Source organism: Capra hircus, chromosome 8, assembly GCF_001704415.2.
Source record: "Capra hircus breed San Clemente chromosome 8, ASM170441v1, whole genome shotgun sequence".
NCBI classification, from domain to species: domain Eukaryota; kingdom Metazoa; phylum Chordata; class Mammalia; order Artiodactyla; family Bovidae; genus Capra; species Capra hircus.
The window spans coordinates 54497405-54521409 of record NC_030815.1 but is presented as its reverse complement, the minus strand read 5'-3'; positions in this window follow the sequence as shown (position 1 = coordinate 54521409).

Here is a 24005-nt window from a genome sequence, read left to right as displayed (position 1 = left end):
GCATCCGGTCCCATCACTTCATGGCATATAGATGGGGAAACAGTGGAAACAGTGGCTGACTTTATTTTTCTGGGTTCCCAAATCACTGCAGATGGTGATTGCAGCCATGAAATTTAAAAATGCTTACTCCTTGAAAGGAAAGTTATGACCAGCCTAGACAGCATATTAAAAAGCAGAGACATTACTTTGCCAACAAAGGTCCATCTAGTCAAGGCTATGGTTTTTCCAGTGGTCATGTATGGATGTGAGAGTTGGACTAAGAAGAAAGTTGAGTGCCGAAGAATTGATGCTTTTGAAGTGTGGTGTTGGAGAAGACTCTTGAGAGTCTCTTGGCCTGCAAGGAGATCCAACCAGTCTATCCTAAAGGAGATCAGTCCTTGGTGTTCATTGGTAGGACTGATGTTGAAGCTGAAACGCCAATCCTTTGACCACCTGATGCGGAGAGCTGACTCATTTGAAAAGACCCTGATGCTGGAAGGGATTGGGGGCAGAAGGAGAAGGGGACAACAGAGGATGAGATGGCTGGATGGCATCACCGACTCAATGGACATGGGTCTGGGTGGACTCCGGGAGTTGGTGATGGACAGGGAGGCCTGGCGTGCTGCAGTTCACGGGATCACAAAGAGTTGGACACGACTAAGTGACTGAACCGAACTGAAGAAGATTTTCACAACTATTTTTATTGAAATTATGAAAAACAAAATATACAGTGGGCTAAACTGTGCCTTTCCAAAAGACACGAATCACAAGTACCCCAAAAAACAAATGTCAGTGACTCTTATGTTAAAAGAAATTTCAAGTTTAAGAACAGCAATTCTGAGTTTAGATGGAACAAGGCTGGAATCTTTCTTATTGACTTGGATGACTGCTGCACTTCTGAGCTTGAATCTCATCATTTGCAAAAATGAAATAATAATATACTAAGAGCTGGGATGTTTGTAACCTCAAGAAACAGAAACACCCACCCAAAATAGATTAAACAATTAGAAACACAACATCATATTCAGCTATGTCTACAGGAAAAGGAAGAAACAGCCTCTTCTTGGGCTTCTTTATTTAGGATCACAGAATCTTTCCAGAAACTCCAAGCCGACTCTTCTTCATGTCTCATTGTCCAGGATTGAGTAACCCTCACATTGCTGAACTAGTTATTACTTGTTGTAATGGAATTATTCTTATATCAATCAAGCCCATCCCTAAAGATAGAGATAGGATAGTTTTCCTGAGATGTAGGTTGCAAAGAAGAAAGGTGGATACTTTTAAAAGCTGCAGTTCTAGTAGGAAGTAAGGAAGGGAAATAGAGACTTGACAGATGTTCAGCAGTATCTCCTATGAAAATTAACTTTATGCATTTGACACAGAGATGAAATGAAAAAAAAAATGCACCTAAAGTATTTTGTATAAGACTTAGTATATATCAGTTCAGTCACTCAGTGTCTGACTCTTTGCAATCCTATGGACTGCAGCACGCCAGGCTTCCCTGTCCATCACCAACTCCCAGAGCTTACTCAAACTCATGTCCATTGAGTCGGTGATGCCATCCGAACATCTCATCCTCTCAACCCCTTCTGCTCCTGCCTTCAGTTTTTCCCAGCATCAGGGTCTTTTCCAGTGAGTCAATTCTTCACATCAGGCGGCCAAAGGATTGGAATTTCAGCTTCAGCATCAGTCCTTCCAGTGAATATTCAGGACTGATTTCCTTTAGGACGGACTGGTTTGATGATCTTGCAGTCCAAGGGACTCTCGATAGTCTTCTCCAACACCGCAGTTTCAAAGCATCAATTCTTCAGTGCTCAGCTTTGTTCATAGTTCAACTCTCACATCCATACATGACTACTGGAAAAACCATAGCTTTGACTGGATAATTGATAAATTCTTGATAAATTCTCAGTAAATACTAGCTACCTAAAATTTTTCATTATTCAAAGACTTGATCTCTGTACCATTCATGAGTTAGATTTCCCTCAGGCCTCTTATATCTCAGAAAAGAAAAAATATATGTTAACTCTAATAATAATGATAGTAACAGTACTTATGTATAGAGACAATGTGAAAGTATATATACCAAAATATTAAAAGTAGTTTTCTCTAAGAGGTCAGATCATAAATGGTTTTAATATACAATTTTATTTTTGCTACCTTGATTTCAAGCATTCTATACTGAAAATATAGAATGGAATGAAAAATGGAATAAAAAATGTTTTTAAAATGTTCATTTTCCTTCCTCACAGATCCTAAAGTTGTATGTATTAACAATTGGTCAGCTTATCAAAATGTTAATATATGTTTATCTCCTCCTGATTTTCATTTCCTATGTTTCAAGCAAATAGCCAGGCATTTAGTATTTCCTTGCTCCGGTGATATTTTTTATGTGAAGCAAAAGCTGCTTGAAGATAAAACTCTTCCTATCCTTTGTAAAATATAAAATTCTTTTCAGAGATTGTTTGTCTTCTAGATAAACCTCTGGAGACAGTGAGGGAAAGACGAATGTCTTTCAGAATTACTAGAAAAGATAAAATAATGTTAATCTCTTGGATTGTTGAGAAAGACAAAAGTGTAAGTCCCATGACAGCAGAGATGCACTATGGTAGCTTCTTGGAAGGTGTCCCAGGAGGAAATGGCTTCATGATGGAAGAAGGACTCTAGACACAGCTACCAGCCTCAGAATAAGAATCTATGCCTTAGGCTTGATCCTCTGAAACCACAGGGAACTGTGCCTTCACATCAGGAGACATAGTAGCATCCTGATGTTGGCTAGTATATATAGCCCAATAACTGATGAAAGGAATGTCTGCTGATATTCTGGCCCCAAATACAACACTGAGATATAACCATATTTCTGCGTGGGAAGTGTTAATACCAGTAACGTCTGAGATGGAACTTCATCTTAGACAAATGAGAGCTCAGAGTCACATTTAAGTTGATTTAAATTAAAAAGATGAAATTTGGTATTACATAACTGGTTTTGTGAACTAAAAGGGATTCCTTTCATTTAAACTTTTGTAACCTGGTTATAGAAGTATGGAGGTGGGAAAAAACTGATCATCAGGTATATAACCCACTTGCCTTATGGATAAGAATGCTGATTTAGAAGGAGGTCATATCTTGCCCATAACTGCACAGTTTATTAGTGGTATTGCCAGGGCTGAAGCTCAGGTATCCTGACTCCCATTCCAGAGTACTCAGCATTACATTCAAATGCCTCAGACCTGACAAAGATAAGTTATAACAGAAAATGTGTGCATTCTTTTAATGTGTACACTTTTTTTTTTTTTGGCTAAAAGATTACTCACTACTCAAATAAGTGCTCAAATTAGATCTATAATTGTCTGTCCTATGCTTTTGATGACAAAAGCATTTTCTCACTGTGTGGATGTGGAGACATCAGAAGATCTCATCACAAAGATGTCATAGGAAGGAAAGGATATCACTGAATGCTTTTCATTCTGTCGCCAGTTCACTTTCCCTCCCAGCATCAAATGGCCTCTTAGGAGATGCAGCGGCTCACAGGCTGAAACCACAGGAGCCAGACGCCTTTGCCTTCTATTCTGGGATCTGACACACAGACTCCCTCAGTGGCCTTGGTCAATCCCTTCACTTTCCTGCTTGGTTCATCCTGGACTTCACAGTAATACTGGCTGCAGAGGGGTGGTCAAGGGGTAAGAGGTATCAAGAAGGGTTACATACCATCTTCCTTTTGTCCTTTAGGTAAATACATTCTTCAGTGTTTAAATTAGAATTATCAGACAGGGATATTTGTCCCATTTTCTGGTGTTTGAGTAATCATTTTCTATGCACAATAAGAGTCCAAGACTTTGGTATTGGAAGGCTTTGTATATCTCAACAACCATTCAGATGTGTTCTACTTGATGGCACACCACATCTTTGATTCATATGTTGATTGTATGGGATCTGTTGTATGGCAAACAGTGCACATTTATCTCTGTTGTTCCAGAAGGCAGAGATAAGAGGAAGAGATTCAAGTTATTAAGCAGCAGAATTTCTTCAATATAGTTGTCTGACATTTACAACAATATTTACCATAATATGTTTCTCAAAACACTATCCCCTAAGTCTTATTTGGAAAATACTGCATAGCATAGCACTCTTCTAGAAAATCACAATGTTCATGAAAATATGAAGGGCTCTAAGAAGTTGTATATAAGGAAAAAAAATCCTGCATTACTTTGTCAAAGCCTATAACTTTGAAAACTTCTTTAACCATAGAACGCATTTTTCCTCAAAAGTGAGTGAACCTTATCAATAAACTGGTACTCTAAAAATGCAATTCTGGGTTGAAAAGGACTCTCTCAAAAAGGAAGGAATTTTTGTCAGTAGAGTTTCATGTGAATGATTATATAACCAATTGCCAGGAAGTTTCTGGGGATTTCTACATTGGATAGGATAATGGAATAAGAGGCTGTTAAGATCTCTTTCAACTCCCAAGCTTCAATGAATCTACTCCACTCTCAATCAGTAGCATTATTCAGTATCTTTTGTACCTCTTGTTCCTCTTGTTAGACACAAAGAGTTGTATCTTTTTTTGTCTACTATTAGACACAGATGCCACGAATTGTACTAGAAAGGCTCCTTAGGTTCCCTATTTCATTTCATCTGTGTGATAACTCTGAAAGGAAGGTATTATAATCCCCAATTTATAGATGAAAGAGAAACTGAGTGTCAAAGAGTTTAAATAAATTGCCCAAGTGACATATCAAGGATTGCAACCAAAGTCCAAGAGTTTTCTACTATGGAGCACACTTCCCTAAACAATACCCGTCACAAAGGAGACCATGGCAGATATGCGCGGACCTGGAGTCCTGATGACTCAGAGATATGAAGTGATACTATTGGCATTAGCCTTGTATTCAGTAGTGATAATGTAAAAACAAGGCACTATCGGGGCACTAACTACCTTTGCTAACTCTTATTTGTCATCTCTGTTGCTGCTGCTGCTGCTGCTAAGTCGCTTCAGTCGTGTCCAACTCTGTGCAACCCCATAGAAGACAGCCCACCAGGCTCCCCCATCCCTGGGATTCTCCAGGCAAGAACACTGGAGTGGGTTGCCATTTCCTTCTCCAATGCATGAAAATGAAAAGTGAAAGTGAAGCCACTGAGTCGTGTCTGACTCTTAGCGACCCCATGGACTGCAGCACACCAGGCTCCTCCATCCATGGGATTTTCCAGGCAAGGGTACTGGAGTGGGGTGCCATTGCCTTCTCCTATTTGTCATCTCTAGATTTTAGCAAAGAGCAGTTCACTTATTTTGGATCCACAGCCTTTGCACTGGCTGTTACCTCTTTCTGGAATGTTTTTCACAGAGCTGGCTGTTGCTCATCCAGAGTCTCAAATCTCATGACGTTGCTTCAGACCAGCTTTTCCTGCTTCCCTGTTTTACTTCCTTCCAGGCATATGGAAGGGCTGTCCTTCCTGGATTCATTAGGATTAGGTACAGCCATGGGCGCAGGGCTTTCCCGTTAACTGTGGACAGCAGTGACGTGTCACTTTCGGTTTGGAGTGTTTAGTTGCAGACCCTCCAGAGTTTTTTGTGTTCCTCATAACAACCAACGATGTTCAAGATAGTAGTAGTTGCTGCAACCCGGACAACAGAAAGACTGGGAGGAGCAGGGTGCCTTGCTGACCCATGATGAGAATGCAAATGAAACTGGAATCTGGAGGCTACTGCACAACCTAGCACAGTGCTTCTCAAAACATAGGTGCATAAAAATCACCTGAAGGTCTCCTTCCCCAGAGATAAAAATTCAAAAGAGCTTGTAACTTTAGATCAAATTTCTAGTAGATCTTTAGAAATGTGGATTTCTGAAGTTTCTAGATGATGCTAGTGCTCCCAGGCCACACTTCAAGTAGCACTGACCTGCCAAATCTGACTCTCATAACCTCTAAAGTTGTTATGTCTCTGTTCTCCAGTCAGGTACCATTTCATCACCATCTTCATTTGCTCCATGTATTATAGCTGCACACAACTATTATTATCTGTTTGTTAGCTTGCATATTGTCTATCTCCTCCATTATGACATAAACTCCATGCACATTGGAACTTTGTCTTCTTTTTTTAACTGTGTATCACCCATATGCTAAACAGGGACTAGAATTGTGAAATGAATAAATGAATCGGTCAATCAAGAAGTGGGCTTTGAATGTCTACTGTGCATTTTAACTTCTGTTCAGGCTCTAATCTCCCAAGTACTTTCTTTTGATAGTAAAACATGGGATGGAATAAACATATGAACAGATTGGGCCAAATGAAGCCTCAACTCCATCCATCAACTTACAGAGGCAGAACCAATTTGAAAAGGCCACTAATTTAGGTTGCTTAGACTCTGAGTGTAAAATACTGCTCTCCTTTGCCCCAACTCCAGAGCCATGAGGGCAAGTATATCCACAGAAGTAAGGACTGCAGGAAAGTTGGATTTCTCTTTTCATATTTTCCTTCCTCTTTCTCCATGGGGGAGGCAAGCCTCTGAGGACACAATGCCGATACTCAGAACAAGAGCCGCTCCTCAGAACCGTGTCCCCTGGTAGCCTAATGTGTATTTAAATTACAGGAAATATTCATGAGCTTGATCGAAGTGACTTCAACCTATTATCATCACATATTCCCTTGTGGGAAATAGATTCCTCCTGGGAACTGGAGAAGATGGCAAAGGAGAAACCAGGGTCAAGAAGAGCCAGCATGTGGGCAGTCCTTACCACTTATGGGTCCACAAAGAGCACTTCTTTCCAACATCTGGCACAGAGAGAATAGCATAAAAAGGCACAGGGGGAGCAACACAAAGAAGCCCAGAGCACACTCACTGCTTACTCCTGGAGGTCTCTGAATCACTTCCTAGAATTAATGAGGAAAAATAATTTGAGTACCTACTACTCATAGGAAATATTTTCTAAAATTGGAATTAGAGATAACTTAAAGTTAGACACAGATTTGCATACAACGATATGTTTAGGGTTTTGCTTTAAAATACTCCATTTCTCTTTAATCACCTCCCCACCAAAAAAAAGAAAAAACAAAAAAACAAAAAAACAAAAGAAAACCCAAGGGAGCAAAAGAGATAGAACAAACAGGATTGGCCCTGAGTTGATAACTGTTAATGCAAAGCAGATACTGAGGGTCAACTATAAAATTCTTTCTACACTTGTGTATGTCTGGACATTTTCCATAAGAAAAAGTTTTTTGACAGAGAGATTCTTATCCAGTGTACCACAAAGAAGAAAATCCCAATGTAACCTGTTAGGTGGGAAAACAAGCAGACAGTACATGGCAAAGGCAGCCTTGTGGGGTTCCTGGGATGGAAACACATGGATATGATATGTTTTAACATCATTTACACTCTAAATGATAAGACAGTGTAATAGAGCAAAGTATAGTCTTAACTGCCAGGGTAGGAAGAAAGATATTTGTAAAGGTTTATTGTCACTGGTGTTTTTTAATGCCTGATATTTTTGAGTTATTTTTAGAGGAAAATAAAAAAGTACTTCTTGTGCTGAAGGTATTTAACCTGCTCCTCTAGCTAAGTGAGACTTTGTTTCCTCTCTGCAATAAGTTTCGTCGGCAGAGTTTGAACTTGAACTTTGGAAAGATACATGGCAAGTGTGTTGTTCCTGAATTCTCACCTAAGATAATTAATAATGCAAACATTATTACAAAGATTTCATGTCAACTGCAAATTTTATTAGAACTAACATAAACCTAGATGGTGACTTTATATTTTTAAATTTTAAAAATGTTTAAATTGAAAAAAATCATGAAAATGTAACAGATAAACAGATGTTGCAATTTACTTTCATGATACCACATGCTTGTCTACCATGCCTTCAAATTGTCCAGGCTTTACCCCTCAGTGGAAGTAGAGAGTTGCCGTAAATTTATAAGCTACCCTTCATAACTCCTTTGTGCCTGGGGAAGAGAGCCAGAATGGGAAAGAAAGAGGCTGGTGCTAGGACCAGACAGACTCAGAATGGAATTCTAGCTCTATTTCTTCCTAGCTGTGTGACCTTGAATGGCTTATTTTACCTCCTTCAATCTCAGCTGTAAAACGGGGAATGATATTACCTCTTCATATCATTGAATCCTGGTAAAGTATTGATCAGAGAAGAATCTATGGTTTGGGAGGAGAGGAGATTATTCAGGAGAAACTTTGCAGGGCAGCCAGTCCTTAGGGGGACAGGGGGTGAGAAGGAGACAAAATAAGGAAAGAAAACAGGAAAACAGAAGGGTAGTTTACATTTGCATTCTTTTACCTCCAGAGGAAGAACAGACAAGATCAAAAAGACAAGACCCTGTCAAATTAAAGTTCTTGGTTTAGTCTGTACTGAACATACTCCAACACCCAGGTGCCCTGGCAAGATGCCTCTGATGCACAGTAATTGCATTATAATGAGGCACCCTGTGAAAATAAAATAAGCTATAATTAGAGGTGGCACCGGAGTCTATTTACCTCCACCTGGAAAAGAATCTGGGGAGAAGTTTGTGAATGTTATAAAGACAAACAAAATGAGTTATCTATTAAAATGTTAAAATTAGGCTATACATCTAGGAGAGAGCTTTATCTGCCATTTACCTGTAACTACTTCTACTGACAATGTTTAGTCAGCGCTGGGGAATAAATTTATGTTCTAGTGTCAAGTTTGTGCCACTGGCATTACTTAGAAGGAAATGCCAAATATTAGCAACCAGGATCTGGAGAAAGAGGTTTCTCTCTCTCCTGGTGCCCTGCAAAGCATTCAGAACAATCTAGAGGGCTAGATGAAAACAGGGATAGATCAGGACACCAACAGTTTCAGTTCCACAGAGCTGTTATGAAAATTACATTTAATTAAACTTAATTTAAAAATGTATGTCACAGGGTCACTACCACCATCATCAATGTCACTGTCATCATTGTCACTGGCGCTACTGCTGCCTTCTCAATCCAGGTAGTCTTTCTTCTTCCCAGATACTCTATTTTTTACCTTCGACATTAATGCCAACCTCAGCACCTCCTCACGGGCTGCAAACGTAATGAAACACACCCAAAACAGTCAGGAACAATGGAGAACTACCAAAGACATGGCAAATGAGAGACTTTACATCACATTACTGAGAATGAAGTCTGCAGATTCATTCAGACAAATCTGTTTTCCCCGGTCTGGTTTCTTCCGCCTATTCAGCTGCCTCCTCCTTTGCCTTGCCCTAAACTGGGTCCAGCCTTCCAGTTTTATTCCCATTCCCGAGGCGCCTTGGTATTTCTCTTTCCTTCCCTTCTCTTAGGAACCTCCACTGCTTCCCTCCTTTATTATGCAGAGCAAGCCCTCATTTGCCCAAACTTCTGAATCTAATTTGCATCTGATTTCTTTGCTATCCAGCAGCAAAGAAAAGGTTTCCAGCAACAAGAGACTCTCTTCAAATTACAATACTTTAAAATAGAATGCTTCTCAATAGCAGCACTATTTACAATAGTCAAGACATGGAAGCAACTTAAATGTGCACTGACAGATGGATGGAAAAAGATGTGGTGTAATAGACAATATATGGAATTCAATATATTCCATATACATATATATACGGAATAGTACTCAGCCATAAAAAGAATCTGGTAATGGCACTTGCAGCAATGTGGATGGACCTAGAAATTATCATAATAATTGAAGTCATTACTAAGTGCTGCTGCTAAGTCGCTTCAGTCATGTCCGACTCTGTGTGACCCCATAGACAGAAGCCCACCAGGCTCCCCCATCCCTGGGATTCTCTAGGTAAGAACACTGGAGTGGGTTGCCATTTCCTTCTCCAATGCATGAAAGTAAAAAGTGAAAGTGAAGTTGCTCAGTTGTGTCCGACTCTCAGTGACCCCATGGACTGCAGCCCACCAGACTCCTCCATCCATGGGGTTGTCCAGGCAAGAGTACTAAATTGGGTTGCCATTGCCTTCTCCACATTACTAAAAGAAGTAATATCATGTATCATTTATATGTGGAATCTAAAAAAAGAGATATAAATGAACTTATTTACAAGATAGAAATAGACTCACAGACATAGAAAATAAACTTGCAGTTTCCAGGAGGGAAAAAGAGTAGGGGGGAGGGATAAATTGGGAGTTTGGGATTAACAGATACACGCTATTGCATACAAAAGAAACAAGAAGGTCTTACTGCATACCACTAAAAAGGGAACTATTTTCAATATCTTGTAACAGCCTATAATGGAAAAGAATCTGAAAATTTGAATATATATAAAATGTATATATTATATAAGAATATGTAACATGTATGTACTGAATCACTTTGCTCTATACCTGAAACAACACTATAAATCAACTACACTTCAATAAAAAATAATAAAATAGTATGTTTAGTTTCATCATGTCATTATATTAATTCTAATCTCATTCCACTAATCACTCAAGCTTAGAGAAGATTCTTTCACTCTTCTGTCCTCTCCTCGTAACTACTTATTCAGAAAACTTTGATCTCCAATCCTATTCTAAGCGCTGTTCTAGGCCTGTTACGGCTTTCTCATGCTGTCTGTGTCAGTCTTCAACCATCAGTCCTGTGGATTAACTTCCCCTCCATTCAGGGTGTCAATTATCTAGTCCGGAGATTCAATCTCTGTCTTTAATTGTTGTGAGAAAAGCCAAGGCAAGAAAACTTGATAATGGAATTAAGATACTGCCAAACTTGAAACTATGCACCAAGTAAAGGCTTACCATTTTCTGTTCTTCAATGATGATCAATAACTTGATGGCCTGCAACTAAATTTCCAAATACCAACACTCATGTAAACCAGTAGACACATTCACTTAAGCGTGCAAAACAGAAAAGGCAATCATGAGGGCCCAAGTTGAGGTTGAGGAGGGCCGACTCTTCTGAGTAAATACATAAATAAGTACTAGCCTGTAATCTATGCTAATGGATCTTATATATCTAATCTATACCATTAATAATGGCATTTATTGAACTTTATTTTATTTATCATCAAAACACAATATTCTTTCCCATGGAATCTCCGTGTCTTCTTACTTTCCCACTAAAAAAGATTCAATTCTAAACACAAGAGGAAGAAAAGGAAAAATGAGAACAGACATAACCCAGTCAAAAAACTTGGATTTATGGAGTTCAACCTTGAAGATATTTTTTTTTTAAAACATCAAGCATGTGAATTAAAGCTCCCACCAGGCAGCTATAATTTATATAGCAAGCACTTGGCAGGTAATCCGAGCACACTGTGATATGGGTAGCAAGGAGATAGTCCCGCAGAAAACCAGACTCTCTTTGTGACAGGCCAGGGGGTAAGAAGTACACTTACTTTGCAGCTATAATAGGGAGTTTCCTATTTAATGGACCTTCAAGAATAAAAGGAACAAGAAAAACCTAAGAAGAAAACATGCATCCAGCCAGAGTGTGAGCACGAGCCCATGAAAACTAAAAAGCAAAGGGAGTTGGCCCCAAATGGTGACCTCCACACGGCGACAAAACTGCAGGCAAGTGACGTGCAAGGGAGAGAAAGTGCAATCCGAAAGAAGGCTCTGGTGGTTTCAAGCTAATTATTTCATCTGACTATTCATTTTTCAAACAATTCATTGTTTTTGTTAGAAATAGGATAAATACATTTATCTTCAAAGTATACTTATATTTTTATTTCTTGTTTGACTCCAAGCAATAAGGATTAATATTCTGTTTCTGAAGACTGATACTATATTTCACAGCTAGTCTTGAGTCAAACCACACTGCCCTAAAAATTAAAAAAAAAAAAAAAACTACTTCACAAAGAAAAAAGGTAAAACTCTCATCCTTGCTTTATAAAGGAGCATAAGGCAAGTTTCTCTCTCACTCTACTCTCAATGCTCAAAAGATAGACACCCAAGTATAGGAACACTGGGGAATCCCTGAAATTGAGGATGAGACTCAAATGATACCAGCTGATTTCATGCAGGCAGTAACAATTATAAGCAGCAACTCTGAACCTGCAGCCTATTTTCTGTTTCTATGATGACCTGGCTTGATAATGAATTCTTCTTGACTAGCATTTTTCCCCTATTCATAAGCGTGGTCTCTAAGACCATGAAGGTACTCTCTCCTGTTCTGTTCAGTGTTCTTTCACAGGACATGAGCTCTTTGGAGCACTGACGCCATGTAATTCTCCAGGTTTGGGATTTTTCTCTTCCCTTCTGCTCATTGCTTTTCTTGGAGGAAGCTAGCTGAAGTTTCTAGAGAATCAACGGCAAGAATCAACCATTAAAACAAGGGAAGTGCACCAAACAAGGAGTCAAAGCTGTAGGTTCTGGGCTGTGCTTTAGCATCAACACAGCTGCATTACATGTAGGGTGCCAATCTGCACCACTGAAGGGGCAAAGGCTCTTTGCCTCAAACAAGAAAAAAAGGCAACAGCAAAGTTATCATCACAAATCAGATGTCATAAACTGGCAGCCCTGCACTCTTCCTGCTGTAGTGCATTTGGCCAACAAATATGCTAATTTTTTTAATCAGGAGTTTTCAAGTAATACTGCAGATTTACAGATTCTCTTGAAAATTTGCCAAATCAGTAAAAATGCAGATTTACTGAGTCTCTTGAGAATCTGTCAGATCTTATGAAATAAACCTACATTTGTGCTTGTTGAGAATTGTCGTTTGTCAAGAGAGTACAGGCTTTCCAATTTGCTGCATCCTCATCACTCAGAGATGATTCAGCTATACTTATCTTAACTCACTTCCCTCCTTAGGTTACCTGCCTGGAAGGTGAATTAAGGCATTTCTGTTGGCTGCCTCTAATCTAGAAGAGTCCAAGGTAGGTAAGGAGGTGCTGCAAGGTAACAAACAACATGGAATAACAACAGACACACATCAAAAGTTGAAGGCTTGAATGTGTAGGCACATTTACAAACGGATCACAGCTCCCATTAGTTAGGCAATCTCCCCATCACTGCTGGATATACAATAGATAAATAAATAGCAAGAATACGTGTGTGATATATATTTAGATTGCACATTAGACTTTAAAATCTGTGCCTAACTGAATGCATTAGCCTGTGTTTTCTGTTTATGTCTCCGCAATGCCATGGAAACACAGTGCAGCATCCTAATGGGTCTCTCCTGGCAATAAATAAACAAAGTCTTTGTCTATTCATGTTTCAATTTCTTTTTTTTATGTAATTTACAATTTCAAAAAAAGAAAACAGCTTGGTGGTTTTTTGTTGTTTTTTTTTTTCCCCCTTACTGCCCCTTCCAGTTTCCTCTCTTGCAAAGTGCATCTGCAAGAAATGCAAAATGCACCTTCTAGTGGTTGCTGAAATCCACACCAGCATCGTCAGCACTCAGAAAATAGGATTCTCCCAGCCAGACTCATCTTTGCTCTTTATCAAATGCCATGATAATTAAACTTTGTAATGAGGTTCTTCAAGCATTTCAGTCTAACCCAAAGAGCACTTAATATAGTTATTTTAAGTTGAAAGCTGATACAAAACAGACATAAAAGCTGGTAGGGTTTGCTCCCCTCCTTCAGACTAAAATGCAATATGCAGTCCATTTTCATAGAGATAGCAACGAATCAGTCACAGCCCTTAAATGGCTCCGCTATGACAGCCACATGCTGTCGCCTCCCTGGCTCCACAGCTGGCAGGAGAAGACAAGTCACTCACCCCACCGCCATTGTCCTAATGTGCAAGGGCAAGGTGAAACACAAGCTCCAAGTGCCAGGGGTACCACGTCTCACAGGGCAGCTCTCTCCTGTCTGGCACCTGCTGTCCCCTAGCCAGCTGTAACCCAAGACTTCAAAAGGTTGATTATTATCTGCATGGAGAAGTGGGCAGATTTAATTAGGTTGCTCAACTCTGAAGAATCCCCTGAACCCAGGTGCAGTGGCCTCAGTCATAGGGGAAGAAGAGGTGGACAGACCAAGCACCTCTCTGGCAACTGGGCACGTGGGTTCCTGCAGGGACCTTTGATCACTGACTTTACAGCTTCCCCTTACAGGGTCTGACAATTCAGCTGGCAGTGTTCACTGCCCTGGAATCCTCCAGCTACATCCCAACCACAGACCATGTGCGGTAAACCTCAGGGCCAGGATCTGGCAAGCAATGACTATTTTCATTAGTCATGAAAAGCAGTCCATGGACCAGATTTCAAACCATTCAGAAAATAGATCTGTCATCACAGCTGTCCAAGGAGAGACTTCTTTCATCTAGAATTGCCAGGTGCTGAACTTTTAGTCATAAGGTAAAGTATCCATAGAAATGCCTTCCTTAGGTAGTAATCAAGTGTTTAAAGCCTTTATTTTTCTAAAATGGCATATAGTAACCTATACAACCAAACTATATCTCCATGTCTTTTGCAAAATAACAATAATATTAAAATATAACATTACTAGGTATTTATCATGTTCTTCTGAGTAGTTTCTATTATTATCCCTTTATCACCAATGAACTAAACTTTAAAGAGGTGAGTAACAAGTCCAAGGTCAGAATGCTAACAGCCAAGCTGAGATGAGAACTAGGTCACCTAACTGGAAAGCCTGTATTTCTTCCACCTCCATTTTTGAGTATATACTATGATCCCTGCACAAGGCTGGGATGTTTCCTCCCTAGGATCTCAACTTGTGAATACCTGTGATTCATTTAATCCCTAGATGAAAACTCCGTCAGTACTCATTTTTCCTTTCTGTCTTGGGTTCTAAGAGAAAGAGTTCAAGGACTGCCTAGTTTTATTTAAAAGGGATGCCAGTTTATGACAATTTTGTGTCACTGTTTTGTATGGGCTGTTCATACTATTTCTATGCTCTGCTACTATTAGATGATCTCTCTTCTCTTAAGCTCTTTTTGCTTTGCATCATGTTTATCTTAGAAGCAACTCCAAGTCATTTACAAATGAGCAAGTTATAAACGCAAGTAGTTTTGCTTTATTGTTATAAATGTATTCTGGAAATAGCTCTCATTCTGTTGCAGAAACCAGTGATGGAGAAATCAAGCACCACACTCGGAGAGTTGGAGAACTCAGGTTTGTTATGCTGGTGGGCCCAGAGGAGTTAACACTCCAAGCTCTGAACCCCAAACAAAGGGGCTAGAGTTTTTATAGAGACTGTAGTGGGCAACCCCACTCCAGTACTCTTGCCTGGAAAATCCCATGGACGGAGGAGCCTGGTGGGCTGAAGTCCATGGGGTCGCTAAGAGTCGGACACGACTGAGCGACTTCACTTTCACTTTTCACTTTCATGCATTGGAGAAGGAAATGGCAACCCACTCTAGTGTTCTTGCCTGGAGAATCCCAGGGAAAGCGGAGCCTGGTGGGCTTCCGTCTATGGGGTCACACAGAGTCGGACACAACTGAAGCGACTTGGCAGCAGCAGAAGCATAGTGGGCAACATTGGCTGTTAATAGGCTGGTTTAACCTAAGGGGTTTCACACACGCAGGAACAGCAGTCAAGATGGGGAGGGGCTGCCTGACCTTTACACGGACAGGCACGATTAAGCAGGTTTGTGAGGGCTGGGCAGTTGCAAAGAGCAAGACAAGAGTGAGTGAGATAAGCTCCAGTTCCTAGTATTGTAAGTCCCCACTTTCTGAGCCTATGTGACCCATGTGATCCAGACTTTGCAAAGAACAAGTTGAGTTACAGAGGAAGAAGGAGCAGGAGGTTATGTAAAATCTTCACTTTTCCTCTTCATCCCCTACTCTTGATGCTCTTATCACTTGTTGTAGAAAGCATTATTTCATGTTTTGGTAGGACATTCAGAGCGCCCCATCATTTGGGGGGCTATATCGAGCTATTAGCATTTGTAACTTTATGGATTTAATCCAAGAGATCATGAACTGGGTAATCGTATTCAGACTACAAGGGCCAAACAAGAGCGCCACAAAGAGCATGAAGAGAGGACCTGTTAAAGGGAGAAGCCACGATGCCCAGCTCCAGATATTGCTCCAATTACCCCAGGAATTAGCTAGTTTCTCTCTCCTTTTTATGATTTGTTCCCTTAGCTGTTGGGCCATGTCCCTGACTATTTCTGAATGGTCTACATAAAAGCAGCATTTTTCATTCAAGAAGAGGCAGAGTCCTCTCTTTTCAGCTGTCAGTAGGTCTAGCCCTCTCCTATTCTGTAAAACCTCTTCAGCCAGGGAGTCTAGCTGGTCCTATAACAAAAAGCACAGCAATAATACTGATTAGGGATAGAGGCCAGGGTTGACAATGAAAATGCATCAATATTTCAATAGCTGAATCCTCAAGCTTCCATTGTGTGTTGACCAGTCACCTGCCAGAGCATGGCTGGAGCAAGGCTGAAGAATCCTCAAGCTTCTGCCGTGTGTTGACTAGTCAGCTTCTGGAGTGACTAGAGCAGGGCTCAGCATCCTTCGTGGGTGAGAGCTGTTGTCTTGGGAACCGGACCTTGAGGATGTTTTGGGGTCCCGAACTGTTTTCCGGGTATCCTCGTCACAGGAAACCGCTGCCTTCTTGACTCAGGTGTGGGGGATCCAAGGATGACTCCTGTAACTTTAACAGAAGTCGGAGTTGCCAAGACAACTGTGTGGGGGCCTGTCCAAATGGGCTGAAGTGTTTTTTGTTTTTGTTTTTAAACTTTAACCCATATCTCAACTCCTGGCTGATAGGGATGAACCCAATTGCCCAAAGGAATGGGTGCCCTTTCTAAGGTTTCTTGGATGATATGGCAGAAGACTTTTCCAGGGCCCGGAGGTATCAGGACATCTCCAGGTCAGCTAGTTGTTGGTGGTCTCCCTTGAGCTTTTTTATCACTGCGGGTGGTCTCCCACATAAGATCTCAAAGGGAGAGTAGCCTGAGGACCTCGGGGTGCATTTATGGAGGGAGATGAGTCCACAGAATGATAAGGCAGCTTGTTTCAGCATTGTCTGGGTGTTGGCCAGGGGATATTTTTATCATACTACTACTTGGAGAAACAAACCTAACAAGACAGTTAAAGATAATATGGCCCAAAGATTAATGGGAGTAGGAAAGCTGCTGAGGCGCTAGCTAGGAGAACCAGGCCCAGACATGGCTTCAGAACATTAGTGTTTCTCTAGGTATGAGAAGATGCAAGAATTTGGACTCATAAAAATCTTTACCTGAAAATATCTAACTATCTGAAGGCCTGTTTCTCTGGGTTTTTCCCAGAGCACAGAGTGCCTTATTTTTTTGTCTCTACCTTGAACTCCTTACAAGGGGGTGTTGAACGTCAGCATCTTGTAATGGTTATGATTTAATCTTTGTAGAGACAGCTGGCAAGGGCCAACTTCCAGTCAGCAGGGCCCCTTCATAGCCACATATGTGACCATGTTTGGGGGGCATCTCATGGTTATTGTGTCCCATGGTGCTAGGAAGGCTCATTCCCTGGTTTAACAAAGATTCCATTGACAGGCCACTCAATGTGTTGTCACTAAACCAGCTCTTGTAATTAGCACAAGTCTCTGGACCATACCTGTCTTGCCTCCTCGTCCAGGAAAATATTTCCTCTTGTTGCTTCTTCCCATATCTAGAGTTACATTATTATAATTATTGATTTCAAATGGAATTGCATATCAGCATTTTATCACAGGCTCAGTCACACATTTGGTAACTTAAGAAATAATCTTCTGAAGCAAGCTTCATTGAAAATAATATAGCTAGCAGTCATTAGTAAGGTCACAAGCAAGAATTTAAGTCGAGAACTTTCATTGTGTGTAGCCTGGTATACCCCAGGTCATCTGACTCAGTCAAATGATTATAGCCAAGTGTTAATGTCCTGGTTGTACATCATGAAGCTTCTGACCTTTATCCAAAGATTGGTTATTGAAATAAGCTTTAGAAACAATCTTAGAGTGTCCATTTTAATAACTTAATTAAACCTTTTAGCAATTTAACATAACATGGAACTATTTCAGAAGTGAGTCTTAGTAAGCACAGACTTTAATTAACAAAACTAGTACTTAATATTCAGTGAAACATTATTTTTTTTTGAGAACTCATTGTGAGGGCATTAACACTGCAGCCAGGGGAGGCTTTAACCCATCAAATAAAAATGACATCTTTCAGGGAGCCAGGAAAAGCCAAGTGGCCAACTTGGATTTCCCATAGCCCTGACTCTTTGATTTTTAGCGTTGTTTACCCGCTTTTAATTTCCTGATTTAGGAGTAGACTATTGCCATGTTTTAAGGACATCAAGATAGCAAAGGTCTAGCTGGGAGGGGTTATATTTTGTAGAAGCAGAATGAGCTTTGTCTACATGTACTGTAATCTTAAATAATGCATTTACTTTAACAAATTACCAAAAAGATTTTTAAAACAAATATAAATCATTTAAAGGCAAAGAAATTCATAATCTGTTATCAAAAGCTGCATTCTAAGAAAACTTTGTTCTCTAAACAGAAAGAAGACCAAATTCCTGTCTGGTACCAGCTTACTGTTAATAACAAAATTTGTTTATCTGCTTAATCTTAGAGAATCTTTTCCATAAATTTTGAAGAACTAGCAGTGTTGTTCTAAAGGCATGAGAGTCAAACCATAGAAGGCATGTTTAAAATCTGATTCTATTCCAATTGACAAAGAAACCTGGTCATAGTGCTTTAATATGATAACTAAAATTATAATTGATACATTTTATCAGGGCATATCAGGTCTTTATGAATTTCACATAATTCTAGGATATCTATATTAGTAACACCAGCCATACAGTATAACCTGAAAAGATTTATCACCCCTTAAGCAGTACTTCTCATGTAATTTAACATGTCCAATGAACCCATAGCTTAATAGCTCTTTGGGATGTCTCAGGGGCCCTATGAAGCATCCAAAGTTAGCTAGAAGTCAAGTTATTTAGGAAGCTTTGTTAATAAACATCAAAAGGGTTTGCAACACTCAGTCAGGTAGGATTATATAAGTTACTGTGAAATAGTTATTTACTTAGCCAAAGTTAACAAAATATTTCAAAGGTAAATATAGAACAGATCAATTAAGAGGTAAAGAAACTTGACTCTATTATTAAAAGCAGTTCAACATCCGAAGAAAGTATGTCCTCTTAACAGAGAGAAAGGCTGAATTCAAGTTTTGTACCAGCTTACTTTAAACTCAGTTCAGTTCAGTTCATTTCAGTCGCTCAGTCATGTCCGACTTTTTGCGACCCCATGAATTGCAGCACGCCAGGCCTCCCTGTCCATCACCATCTCCAGGAGTTCACTCAGACTCAAGTCCATCGAGTCCATGATGCCATCCAGCCATCTCATCCTCGGTCGTCCCCTTCTCCTCCTGCCCCCAATCCCTCCCGGCATCAGAGTCTTTTCCAATGAATCACCTCTTCGCATGAGGTGGCCAAAGTACTGGAGCTTCAGCTTTAGCATCAGTCCTTCCAAAGAAATCCCAGGGTTGATCTCCTTCAGAATGGACTGGTTGGATCTCCTTGAAGTCCAAGGGACTGTTAAGAGTCTTCTCCAACACCACAATTCAAAAGCATCAATTCTTCGGTGCTCAGCCTTCTTCACAGTCCAACTCTCACATCCATACATGACTACTGGAAAAAACATAGCCTTGACTAGACAGACTTTAGTTAGCAAAGTAATGTCTCTGCTTTTCAATATACTATTTAGGTTACTCATAACTTTTCTTCCAAGGAGTAAGCGTCTTTTAATTTCATGGCTGTAGTCACCATCTGCAGTTATTCTGGAGCCCAAACAAATAAAGTCTGACACTGTTTCCACTGTTTCCCCATCTATTTGCCATGAAGTGATGGGACCAGATGCCATGATCTTCATTTTCTGAATGTTAAGCTTTAAGCCAACTTTTTGCTCTCCTCTTTCACTTTCATCAAGAGGCTTTTTAGTTCTTCTTCACTTTCTGCCATAAGAGTGGTGTCATCTGCATATCTGAGGTTATTGATATTTCTCCCAGCAATCTTGATTCCAGCTTGTGTTTCTTCCAGTCCAGCCTTTCTCATGATGTACTCTGCATAGAAGTTAAATAAGCAGGGTGACAATATACAGCCTTGACGTACTCCTTTCCCTAGTTGGAACCAGTCTGTTGTTCCATGTCCAGTTCTAACTATTGCTTCCTGACCTGCATACAGATTTCCCAAGAGGCAGGTTAGGTGGTCTGGTATTCCCATCTCTTGAAGAATTTTCCACAGTTTATTGTGATCCACACCGTCAAAGGCTTTGGCATTGTCAATAAAGCAGAAATAGATGTTTTTCTGGAACTCTCTTGCTTTTTCCATGATCCAGTGGATGTTGGCTTAGGTAAACTTAATTAAACTTATTTTAAACTTAGTCCTAACTATGCATAAAACTTTTCCAGGGTCCACTTTCCACAAACCTTTTAATCACTTTCTATAATAGCCACTTGTAAGTCAGACCTACTTCCTTTTCCCTTTATAAAATGTAATTTTATTTTTTATATTTTTAATTAAAAACATATTTCCTTATTAGATTAGAAAACAAACATTAATACTAGATATTTAATATTGAATATTTCTCAGTTGACATGAATCTGAAATTTATTTAGGTTAATTTTTCTTGTGTTTAGAATTGTTTTATTTGTAAGCACTTCCTTTTCTTTAGGCCAATTAAATTAGAACTCATTTACAACTTCAACAATATTATTAGAAAAAACCAAAAGACATACACTGAGACATACTTAAATACAGACAGACTGACAGAGATCTTATAGTTTTCTGTTTGAGATTTTAAATATCTCTTTCACCCCTCTTTTTCCCTTTGCTTGAAGTCCTAATTTGTCCATGGCTGAGATCTCAGACAAAGTTGGCTTTGTATTTCAAGGACATGGAAAGGGTTAACTTCAAGCTTTTTCCTAGGCAGGCCTTTTAACAAGCTAGCTGTTTTTAATTGCATATGCAAAAAGAATTGGTTTTGCAGTTTCCAAAAAGAAAAGGTTCTCTCACTGTTCAGTCAGCAATCACGCACTCATAATCATTCAGAGGCTATCACAATGCCTTCCTTCTCCCAAGTCCCCAGTTCTCCCTATCTGATGCTCCCTTCCTGGGAGCTCCAAGGAGATAATCAATCTCCTCTTCTACCTGTTGGGGTAGGACCTGACTGGGGACTGGCCCCAGGGCCTTACCTGATCCTGTGGCCATTCCTGGTGAGTTGGACCATCCCTCCAATGAGTACAGTTGGGCCTCGGCTGTCTGGAGAGTCAGAACACTGGTCTGACTCTGAATACTGTTAGTGGTGTGCATCATCGTTCGTCTCGGGGTTCCTTCGCTGTAGCCCAGCCAAGCCACCAGTCCCATGCCTCAAGGGGCTGGCATGGTTGGAATCTCACTAGGGCCATGCCGAAACCAGTAATCAAGGAACCAAGCACCACAATCGGAGAGTTGGAGAACTCAGTTTATTACACTCGCGGCCCCAGAGGATTTAACACCCCACGCTCTGAACCCCAAACAAAGGGGTTAGAATTTTTAAAGACAGACTACAGTGGGCAACACTGACTGTTAATAGGCTGCTTTAACCTAAGGGGTTTCACTAAGGGGTTTCACACACGCAGGAACAGCAGTCAAGATGGGGAGGGGGACGCCTGGCCTTTACATGGACAGGCATGATTAAGCAGGTTTGCAGGGCAAACCTTTGGGCAGTTGCAAAGAACAAGATAAGGGTGAGTGAGATAAGCTCCAGTTCCTAACATTGTAAGTCCCCACTTTCAGAGACGATGTGACCTATGTAATCCAGATTTGGCAAGGAGCAAGTTGAGTTATAGAGGAAGAAGGAGCAGGAGGTTATGTAAAATTTTAACTTTTTCTCTTCAACATAATTATGCATTAAACACAATAGGGTTGGGGAGAATAAGACAGGGCCAGATGATTCAAAAGCTCTGAAGTATTGTACCAAATGCCCTATTCCAAACAACCGTGATACCAGTACTGTGCTAGCTCAGTTGCCTTTCAGGTAACTGAGGCATGTACCTTAGCTCACCTTTCCTTTGCATATTTACTTTTTGGGCTTCTATTTTCTCCTTCAAGATGTCAGGCTTTGGCAATGCTCTATTCTACCAAAGACTAACTTCACTCAAACCCCAAATATAATTCAACTATAATGGTCTTTGTCAATCTATATTTTTAGAGGGGGATGTGGAAGGGTGTTAATACAGACAGAATTATTTTCACAGCTTTTTCATCTGTATTTGCAATTTTTCCTGAGAGTTTAATTTTGAGAAAGTATAGTGGTTCTATACTATAAAACCAGACACTTTTTCACTAAAGGAAAGAGCATCTATGTATCAAGGTTTTTTTCCCCCTTAAATTCTTAACACATTCCTAAAGATTTTACTTTTATTGAGAAAAAGCTTGCTCTTTGCTTCAAAATATTAACATACTAGGGAATATCCCATATAAGCCAACTAGACTTTTGAGTTATTCTGAAATCAGGGACATATGTATGTTTTATGGAACTTGAAGCTTCTAGACTTTTGAGATCCTTCTTTAAGAAAAAGAATACAAAATTATAAATGTAAAATTTGGTTGAAAATGGCCATTTATAATACCAGGCAAATAAATCACAAGAATTTATAAGTTTTTAATTCCTGATAATTGCCAATAACTTCACAGATCTAGAAAAATTATATAATTTTACTAATTAACAGTCTGGACCACTTCTATAATACTGTGCTAATTATATTTGTTTGTGTCCACTTTCTCTTTGCATGCCAAAAAATTTAATCTTTTCTTTAGAGAAAATAAAGTTCAGTCCCTCTTCAAGCAAGATTGGCCAAAATTTGATTTTCCTTATTGAAAGTTTAGAAATATTTTTTCAGTCCCATAATTTGTTATTGTAATGTCTTATATATGTTCAGGATTCTTGCCAACTTTGGGGAAATATAAAATGTTTTTATCCATGTAGGATGAAGGGCTCTTCAGGTTTCAGGTACAATGATGACTCAAATACTCTTGGAATTTTAAACATCCATTAATAAGTTAGTTGTCATCTCTCTAGAGCCCGGATTACGAGTATCATTTTATCTTTGTCAATGATCACCTTTTGTGTCAAATCAGCAGGAAATTTAAACATTTCTCCAAGGTTTCATATTATTTCTTCCTGGATTATCAAACAACTCAAGAGCCAAGTCATTAATTAAGAAAATTTATCTCTAGCTCTCATTGAATTGTTCCTGTCAGTATTTTCTAGATCAGATCCACCAAACCTCATTGGTTCTTTACAAAGGCACTAACTCCCAAACTTCAGCTATTGCACATTTCAAAGAAAAGTCTAACAGGGAAGAACATGAGAGGGAGGAGAGACAGAGAGAAAACTTAATTTATGAAGGTTAAACTATGTACCTTGTTTTACTAAGTGTTATAAAAACACACCATATTGTGAACACAAAACTTCTTAACTTTAGGGTAAATTTGTCTCTGCTGACATCATTTCTTTATTTACATAAGAAACCTAAGTTGTAGTCAAAAAAATCATATCAAAAAAGTGAACTAACAATAAATCAACACGTGCCATATTGCCATAGTTATGTTCTTTACTAAGACAAAAACTATAAGAAATAAATCTTAATGCCAACTACTAATTAGCTCAATAACAAGAACAACAAATATAAAATCAAGATTTTGGCTAGTTAGCTAAGCAGGTTGAGAGGGTTCATTTAGCAATCTGGGTTCTCTTTGAAACTCAGATTAGCCCTTTAACTGAACTGCACAACTATTAAATTAACTTGTGTGAGTTTAATAATATAAATTAGAACAGGGGATAGATTTGACTAAAACCTGAGCAGATAGCTTTGTGGGTAGTAGAATCTGACATATTTGGGGAAAATCTCTCTCCCTCTCGACTGTCTGGACTGAATTTGCTGCTTTATTAATTTTTTTAAATTAATAAACTGTTGACATGCTAGAAATCAACTATAAGAAGAAAACTAGAAAATTCACAAATATATGAAGATTAAACAACATGCTAGTGAGTAACCAACGGGTTACAGAAGAAATCAAAGGAGGAATCAAAAAATACATTGAGACAAACAAAAATGGATATACAATGTATCAAAATTTATGGTATGAAACAAAATTAGTTCTAAGGGGGAAATTCACAG